We start from the raw sequence: 9,423 nt of genomic DNA on the forward strand, positions 1-9,423 counted from the left end.
TCAGGTTCAGGTTTCTGGTTTCACCCTGTGGGTCAAGAACGAGGCAGGGAAAAAATCGTCGACTTTTAGATAAGGGATGGGTTTTTCCAAACCCGATTTGCTGATGAGATAGAGATATAAAACAGGGTTGGGATAGGTCGGGGATGGACGTGGTCTAAGTCTAGTTTATGGGAATAGGGCGGGAACATGGTTGCAAGAACGATGATCAGGTCAAGGTCAGGTTTGGCACTTCAAATGTTTTTGGTTTGGATTTCGGGATCGAGGATCGAAGTTGGGTTTGAATTTTTGGAAACCCGGCCCGGACCCAACCTATGCCCACCCCTATGCAATAGGCTATTACATAAGACAGAAATAATTATATCAAGTATCAACAATTATGTATCATCAAATACATGACACTTGTTGACGACAAAAATAAACAACTGGGTAGTCATTCTATCAATACTATTTAAGGGGACACATAGGTGAGATTCGATTTTGACTAGAAATTTTTAAACCATGACAATACATGATTGCCATGTTCTCAATTGAATTAGTAGTATGCTCTTAAGTGTGATGTTCAAAATTTTAATAAAATAACCACCATGACTTAAACATCAAACATGAATACAAGAAATTTTAAAAAAAAAAGAAGTAAAAAGGGATTGAATAAAATTTAGCCAACATCTCAAATTGCTCAATTAGAACTAATGTGTACTTGCTTTCATGAATTGAATATATGTTATTTTTCCATTACATTATCAAAGAAACGAAATCAAGAAATTGAGTACCAAATGGTGTGTATCATCTTTATCCTTAGCCGTTTTGGCATGTCAAATTAGAACATGACACTCTATTTTGTCATTCTCTGAAGGATAGATATCGCATTCAAATTAATTATTCACAATACACAACAATCTTATCCTCCAACATTGTCTTTTCCTTCAATTTAAAGTTCATTGGACCCAAGAGATGGGGACTAGTGAAAAACATGGGAAGGCATCTCCCAAGTGCACTTCTATGTTCTTTATCATCTCCTTAGCACACCAAAATGTTTGTGTATTGTTTTACCATTGGTAAATCTTAAAAGGAGTTGTGGTTTGTTTTTTTTTTTTAAATAAAAAGATGATGTGATGTTTTAAGGCTTATCTTTATGTAATTGAAGATGTTTTACCGAGTTGATTCATGAACTCAGGCGAGTAAACTTATATTTAGACACTAGAATTTGGTTTTGGGTCAAGTTTAAAAACTTGACCTTATTTCACCTAAAGAGTCTTTTTTTATTCGCCATTAACTTGATTGAGGGCGAGTAGAATAAAACATAAATTTGTTTCATGTTAATTTTATCTCTTCATAAGACAAAAATTCAATATTTTACCAAAAAATGTTTCAAAATTTTGATTTTCTTTAGATGAAAATTGATACACACCATTTCTTGATCAAATGAGCCTTTATATGATACAAGGAAAAAATGAGTATGGACATAAAGGCCCTTTAAGGTTAGGTGCACCCAATTTTTATCTAAGTATTAAATTTTAATTTGACCTAAATTTGATTTGTACTTATTCCATATTCATTTATTATCCAATGCATTTATGTTAATATTCATTTTGAGATTGTTTTTAAAAAATAAAATGGAGACATTAACATTCTTGTAAATATAATGAATGAAAGACATTCTTGTACATAAAGTAACTTTTAAGAATAGGAAAAAGATTGGTTAGACTTGAGTCCAACCTTCCTTTCCTCTAGTACGAATGCTCGTAATGACATTATTGTAAATATAATGAAGGAATGACATCCTTGTAGATACAATAACTGTTCATAATAGGAAAAAATTTGGCTAAACTTGAACCCAACCTCTCTTCCCTCTAAATACAAATGCTGACAATAACATTGTTGTAAATATGATGAAGGAATGACATCCTAGTAGATAAATAATTTTTTCTTTTCCTCCCTCTAATACAAATGCCGATAATAACATTGTTGTAAATATAACAAAGGAATGCATCCTTGTAGATAAAGTAATTTTCCAAAATAAAAAAAAAAGTTAGTTAGATTAAGTCCGATCTCCCTTCTATCTAATACAAATGATCACAAAAACATTATTGTAAATATGATGAAGGAATGACATCCTTGATGATAAAGTAATTTTCCATAATAGGAAAAGAGTTGGTAAACTTGAGCCCAATCTCGCTTCCCTCTAATTCAAATACTGCTCACTATCATCAGCCATGAAGGTACCTTCTTCAAAGCAAAGGTAGACATTTTTTTACCGTTGCAGTGACGTAGGAAGAAGGAAAGTCTGTCTACCCAATGCCGGAATAAAGTAGGTTTCTTGTCCAATCCAAATTGCCTAAAAGCTTGACAATGAACTTTTGCCCGCTTTAGAAATTAATTCTTCTTGTCGTGTCTCCACTAGCTGTGGATATGAGCTGTTCATCAGAAACCAAAATGATGGAGAGGTATGGGTACGTTCGCTCCATCTGGTCAGAAAACATTTGATCCAGCGGAGGAAAAGGTTGTGATTTGTTACTTGTCGGCATCGCTATCTTCCAAAGCCTGAATTATTGAAATCGCTTTTTCTTTTTCTTTTTTGTCTTTTGCTCTGAAAGCCTAAACCCTAAATCTTTAAAAAGATTGCTTGTGCTAGTTTTCTTCTCAGGAGGAACGGGTTTTATTTTTCAGAGAAAACACTATCAACAAAGGTTTATGGGGTTATTTGATGAAAGAGGGTTCCACAAATCACTGTCAATAGTGCTTTGATTCCTGAGGAAACCACTGTAAGGGACCATTTCAAACAGAATCCATTTCAATGCACAGATAACAAAGAAGCCAACGTGGGTTCTCGCAAAGACGATCCACGTTCAGAAGGTGGCACACATAAAACCAGGGCCGGCTTTCCCAGTTCTGAGCAATTCCAATCCTGGAATGAGTAAGAAGTCCAGTCCCTTAAAATTCTTTATAATGGATTATTACAAGAGCAGATTTTCCATGAAATATCAACTCTCCCAAACTTCCAGAAGAAAAACTCAGACGGAGGTTTCAACCCTACTGCTGAAAAATAACCAGTTGGCAGCCCAGATTTAACCACAGCCAGTTCTGCACAGTTAAGCAGTTCGAAACTTGGAGATATCACAAATTAGATGTGCTCCATATTTATCTGTATTTGATGTTGGTGAGCTGTTTTCACACTTTACCTGGATTGCATACCATGGAGCTGGACGGAAGTGTTTGAGCAGATCTTGGAAGAAATGCTTCTCTAGTTCAAGGGATGGGCTATAATGCTAGTCAGACTTATCTTTGAATGTCACAGCTGCTACTAAAAACCTACAAATTTAACAACATATAATCCAATTCATTGCCATCACACCATCACCCGATCCAATCCAAGAAAATACATGACTAGGGAAGGATTGACACAAGATAGGAGAGGCAATGCATTTCAAAGTCACCATTGTACAAATTAGTCTTTTTTCTTTCTTTTTTTTTTTCCCTTTTACTGATTTTGTATCAAGTAGTCCGTTGCCTTACCCTCCTGCAATTGGTATCCCCGCCATCAGAAAGTTGGGCCCAAACGCTTCGGCTCTTACCCCCACTGCTGCACTCTTCTTCACACCCTGCCACTGTTTTCAGAAGTTCAGATTGCAGAGCTGGGCAATGTTCTTTGAGATACTCAAACCCATTTGAACGCATAACAGCTGCATAGAGAGAAAAAATAAGTGCACAAAGAGAAGCACAAGAACAAAACAAGCTAAAAAAGATGGACAACTAAATGATTTCATACAAGCAAAGGGACTTGGTGCTTGCCACATCAAACAAAAAGAATGTCTAGTCTGTTATCAATCTTAAAGGAATAGAAGATGAGAAACAGCGGTTCAAACAGATTCCCCACCATAATTCTGTTAATTTGTAATATGCCATTCGGGGATGGACTTCATAGGTTAAGTACTTAAATCTCCTATCAAACATAGCATAACCATATCTGCACTATGCAACCAAACAGAATGGCAATCTTCTTCGAGAGATAATTATACTTAAATACAGTCCATCTGGACAGAGTGATCAGCATAAATCGGAGTCTCAATCCCACTTCAAAAAGAAAATAAACGAGAAAAAGAAGAAGGAAGGAGATGATGATGATGATGATGATGAAGAAGAAGAAGAAGAAGTTAAACAAAATATAAAAATGCAATGAGAACATATGAAACAACTTCTGTAAGAAACTCAACTTGAAGGCAAGGAAACAATGAGATCAGCAAGGAGCACTGATGGAGATCCACAATTTAGGGTTTATTCAACAAGGAAAAGCCAATCTCTGTAGATCCAGCCAATGCAACAAAAACTCAAAAACCAAGGATGATGGGGAAAAGAAGAGAAAGAGTATACATATGAGTGTAAATTTTCAGAATTTTGGTAATGAAACTCTCAAAGAAAATGAGCAGCAAGTACTTATATGGAAGTTGAAAAGCATACCTGCAAGGTTTTCGGCTGCAAATTTTAGACAAACAGTTTTCAATTCCATTGCATGATAACGATCAGCCAAAGCCAAAGTGCTTGCAACAGAATTTACAGAGATGTCTTTACACAAATAGGACTCACACATCAATCTCAATCTACCCAAACCATACTTGTCTGCAGCTGCTAGTAACTTTGCAGCCAATGATTCAGATATGGAGGATTCACAGCTGGAGCTAGATGCTTCCAACTCTTCATCTTCCATTAGAGTATCTCTGTAAATAAAGTGCAGCATTGCCTGATTGGTGCATTCAAAAAACTAATTAGAAAACACACAAAATTAAGTAACAATGTTCGGCACATTAAGATCTAAATTCTAATGACCCATATGTATGCCAGTTTCAGCCACTTTGGACCAACCCCTGCCAAGGCAATGTTTCCAGCGTGTAAGAACTAATGTCATACAATACATGATTTTAAAATATAAAACGGTAGATTATAACAGATGACTTGCATTTTAGATGGCTAGTGAATGTTGAGGTTTTAAGACAACCCACCCACCAAACTTTCCTACACATACTCTAGATGTACAACCCAATTTTTTTAACAGATAAAATGAGTCCCATGGGGAAGATAAAAATGAGGTCTCACCTTAAAGACCCTAGGTTCCAAATCCGTCACAACAATCTCTTGTTTACAATCCTCCTCACCTCCCTTAAAGAATTGGTCTCGAAATACAGAAGATCGAGCAGCTAATACCAACTTGTGAGCATGAAATTTTTCTCCATCTACATAAAAAGAAACATCAGAACCTTCCTGATTCTCCAGTAACATTCCGAAATGTGCTCCTATATCAGATTCAGGGACTCTAATAGAATGCAATCTGCAGCAGTCCATGACGGAAACGACAACACCAACTGTACAGTTTATTTTCAAGCAGTCGTCCTTGAGAAAATCTGATGTTTCAAGCATTGCTCGTCTGAAAAAACGCTTATAGCCCCTGAATGAAAGTAAACCCATCCTTATTAGTGACATTTCACATCTTTCTAATCATAAGCGAAATCATTAAAATACAATGCAGAAAACAGTTTGGTAGTATGATATTTGATGTAAAATGCTGTGGATGTAAAAATAAACAACATTATGTGGCTTCCAAAGTACAATAGAGAACCAAGCCTTCCCTAGGAAAAACTAGTGGCCATAGCTTGGGCCATAATTTCATCCATGATATGTGCAAAAAACAATGAGAAAAGTGCACAAAGAGGAATACATGAAGTTGAGCATTGATTGAAAGCACATCACGACAAGATACTTACTTTCCCACCTGCTTTGCTCATACTAGTTACGCTATTCTATCTTATGCTAGCAATAATACAAACCCTTTACTCAGAACAACAAGAAGGAGATATACTTCGAAAAGAAGAAAGGGCCTGGTAAGGAATACAAGCATGTTTAAGAGAAATGAAATATAAATAACATAAATAAAGAAAAAGAGATGTGAGCAAGCCCCATTTGAAGTTAAGAGGGAAAGAGTCTCCTACAAAGTGTTCTTCAAGGGCATAGTTTGTCACAAGAGTATTTGGCTTAATGAGTGTGCACCCATGTCATCACAAGTTAGGAATGTGTCAAGGATCTCATCAAAGTCTCCCTAATCACCACCATCAAGTTGTGCCATACCAAAAGTAGACTAGATGGAAGATTGGGCTTTAGACTTGATGCCCACATAGGGTGTGAAGTCTCAAAAGTGTGAGCCATTGTGCTTTCAGAAAGAAAGAAAGAAAAAACAAAAGTAGACTTAACGGAAAGTCTCCAAAAAGGCAGACTCTAAAAGAGGCTTCTCAACGTTCATTGAATCAACATACCCAAAAGAAGGAGAGTTTACGTTTTCCACCCAAAAATACACCAAATCAAATCTCTTTCTCTTACATATGCATGTCTCCACACTCCACTCTTCCTTTTTCTCCATATATTTCTACTATTTTTGAAGGGAGAGATTTTATTTAAAAAAAAAAAAAGAGCCGACAGGGAACATTACAAAACAGTCCCTGCTATGGAGCAGTCTAAACATTTCTCCTTTGTTTTTTCTTATAATCTATGCTCCTCCTCATGTTATCCAAGTGAGACAATGCAGGTACAGTGCATCGCCAAAGCATCAAATAAAATTAATTTTCTGACATCATAATGATCTGTTTAAACCTCTTTTTCATCACCATGTTTTATAAGGCTATTTTCATAACCTGCTTGAATAAAGGCAGTATCACCCTTTATCTCCATCAGTTTATCATTCTACTCTTCTTCAACAACATTTAAATAGCCTAATTAAACACTCTAGAACAACTACTCCTTATCATTGTATCTGAATTGGTATGTCATCTGATCCATGTTGCAGTCCATCTTCATCTTGACAAAAGGCCCTTTCACTTCAATTTCTATAATTTTTCATTAGGTGTGAGTACTATACTTTTGAGTGTCACAATCCAAAGCTTTTGTTGTTCAATTTTTTTTTGTTCAAGTTCTTTGTGCAATATGTACTGTAGATTGTCAAAATCCATCACTAACTTTGTTTAGTTTCATCCTTCACCACTATAACTCTTTCAACGACCCTTAATGGAACAAAATTGGTCTACATCTTGACTTCCTTTCACTCAATTTTTCTAGCTTTTATATATCTTCTATAGATCCTTTTCATTCCTCATATGTTGTATATGTGTGCTAGATATCAAAGTCAACTTTAGATAATAGAAAGAATCTACATAGACCTTGAAGCCCATGCTTTGCACTCAAAATTCAGGGACTTAGATATTAGTATGCAACCAGAAGATTTAAATATGCTTAAGAAGCACATATTTATAAACATCTTCATTTTTCAGAACCTCAACAAGAAAAAAAAGAAGGTATTTTAAAGAGTTACACATACATGTTAGTAACTTCTTATTTTATCCAGCTGATGATATGGTGACCGAAACCCACATCAAACTGCACTACGACAAAATTCAATTTTTGAAATTATGTTTCTAAAATGTTAGTTAACACTCGATGGCCATAAAGCTACAATGTTTTGATAAAGGAAAACCCATATCATGGTCAAAGTTAATACGAGAGAAAACCAACTTAAATTATGTTTTGAAGCGTATAAAAGAATGTTAAAAGCTATAGACGTTTCATTCCTAACGTCAACAAATACACACAATTTCCCAAGTTATAAAACATGAAAAGAATCCCATTAACACAGGCAATTCCTAAATTTTTTAATCGAAACAACAAATCATACATAAACATTGTACGCACCACATACTACCCCGATATTTCAACGTGTAAGGTCCGCTTTCCAACGAGCGATCGAAATGGCTGTGAACCTTATGCTTCCCTCTCCCACTCTGATCAACGAGTGTAAGCTCAAAGAGTGCTCTGACATCCGTCCCCTCACTCGCCAGAGCGATGAAAACTGACACATAAGTCGAATTATCTTCCGGATTCTTCCCATCCGGATAAAAATAAATTGCCCACTGGTAACCACCGATTGTGAAATTATCGCTCGCTATGTGCTTCCCTATTCCCATCCCTTTGGCTAGGGAATACCCTTGGATCACGAACTTGTGTGATCCATTCACTGTCTCGGTGACCGAGCGGGAGCTCGTTGGCGATAGCAAGAAGTCCTTTTCGTGCACAGCGCCGTCCGGCATTTCTCAGATCGGCAATTCGCCAATTTCATGGAAGACCTCAAAGCATCCGGAGGGAAACCTCTGCCGGTGGATCGACGAGGAAGATCGACCTGGACGGGGATACAGAACAGCGTTTGGGGAATTTGAAGAAGCTTCAACCAGATAATCGAACGGGCAATGAAACGAAGACAGGGGATTAGGGTTTTTCTTGCGCCTCTTCTGGTTCGTTATCCTCGTCGACGAACAAAATTCCTTTCGCCTATCTTTACTCGTCTGTGTTATTAAGTTATCGACGAAAAGAAGCAGATGAATAAAATAGCAGAAAAATGGCCCCCAAATTCCTACTGCGGCTCAGGCCGGGTCAGACCACGTACAAAAATGGGTCATTTGTGGGGCAAACTTAAAAATATATTATAATAAAAAGTATAATAATAATAGTTATAATTATTTAATTACATATTATCATCTTTAAATTAAATATATGTTTTATTTTTATTTAGATTAAATATTTTATATTTTTATTTATTTTTAATTTTTTCTTAGCCAATATCATGAAGAGCGTAGTAGGAAGTGGAATTAATACAAATAAATGCGCGACCTAATCCAAATAAAGGACCCATCTTCTCTTGCAGCTTCACTCACAAAGTGAGAGAGAGGCAACACTATAAGGATAAGCCATTCAGGATTTGGCAAGCTTCCTGAAACCGGTGAGCTCCATTTCCAGGTTTTAAGCATTTCAGTTAGGATCAATTGAAAATAAACATTTGCAACCATACTCTCTAGTCTCTATGTTTAGAACAGAATACAAATTGTTGCAACAAAAAAGGGTGAGTTAAGACCTAGGAAGCATTTTCTTCTTTCCAACTGGTCTCAACCACATGGTCCAAAGTTTTAGACCATTGGAAAATGCTGGACTAAGAGTTAGGGTCTGTTTGGAACGCCACGGAAAAGAAAAAAAGGGAAAAAAAATTAAAAATTTGATTATTATTATTCCCAATAAACCACTGTGACAGAAGTCACAAATTCCGCATAAAAGACTACTACCCTTCCATAATATGGGCTGATAGAAAGAAATCTTCACATAGATTCACTCATCTTAAGCAGCTGTCTGAAACTTTGAAAATTCAGGAATTTGAACTTGCTGATTGGATTGAACCAGACTCGGGGATGCTCCCTTGGTCATGAATTCTGTCTTTTCAAGATAATTTAGAATATCAAACTTCCGATTCTGTGAGTTCCACTTCCTGCTTTACGCATTTCAGTTTTTCAGTTTGTCAGTAATGAACTACTGAAAAGAAACATATGCAACCAAACTCAGGTTTAG

The 9,423-nt window shown here is 36.3% G+C and overlaps 1 pseudogene; it reads right to left on the reverse strand.

Moving 5' to 3' along the window:
- Positions 1–3,254: 3,254 nt before the first annotated feature.
- On the reverse strand, positions 3,255–8,373 carry LOC137935108 (BTB/POZ and MATH domain-containing protein 4-like; annotated as a pseudogene).
- Between the last annotated feature and the right edge of the window lie 1,050 nt (positions 8,374–9,423).

The sequence above is a fragment of the Aristolochia californica genome, unplaced genomic scaffold, assembly GCF_029961685.1.
Source record: "Aristolochia californica isolate CCGP_79_NKW_82.1479 unplaced genomic scaffold, dmAriCali1.0.hap1 SCAF_6, whole genome shotgun sequence".
In the NCBI taxonomy this organism is placed as follows: Eukaryota; Viridiplantae; Streptophyta; class Magnoliopsida; order Piperales; family Aristolochiaceae; genus Aristolochia; species Aristolochia californica.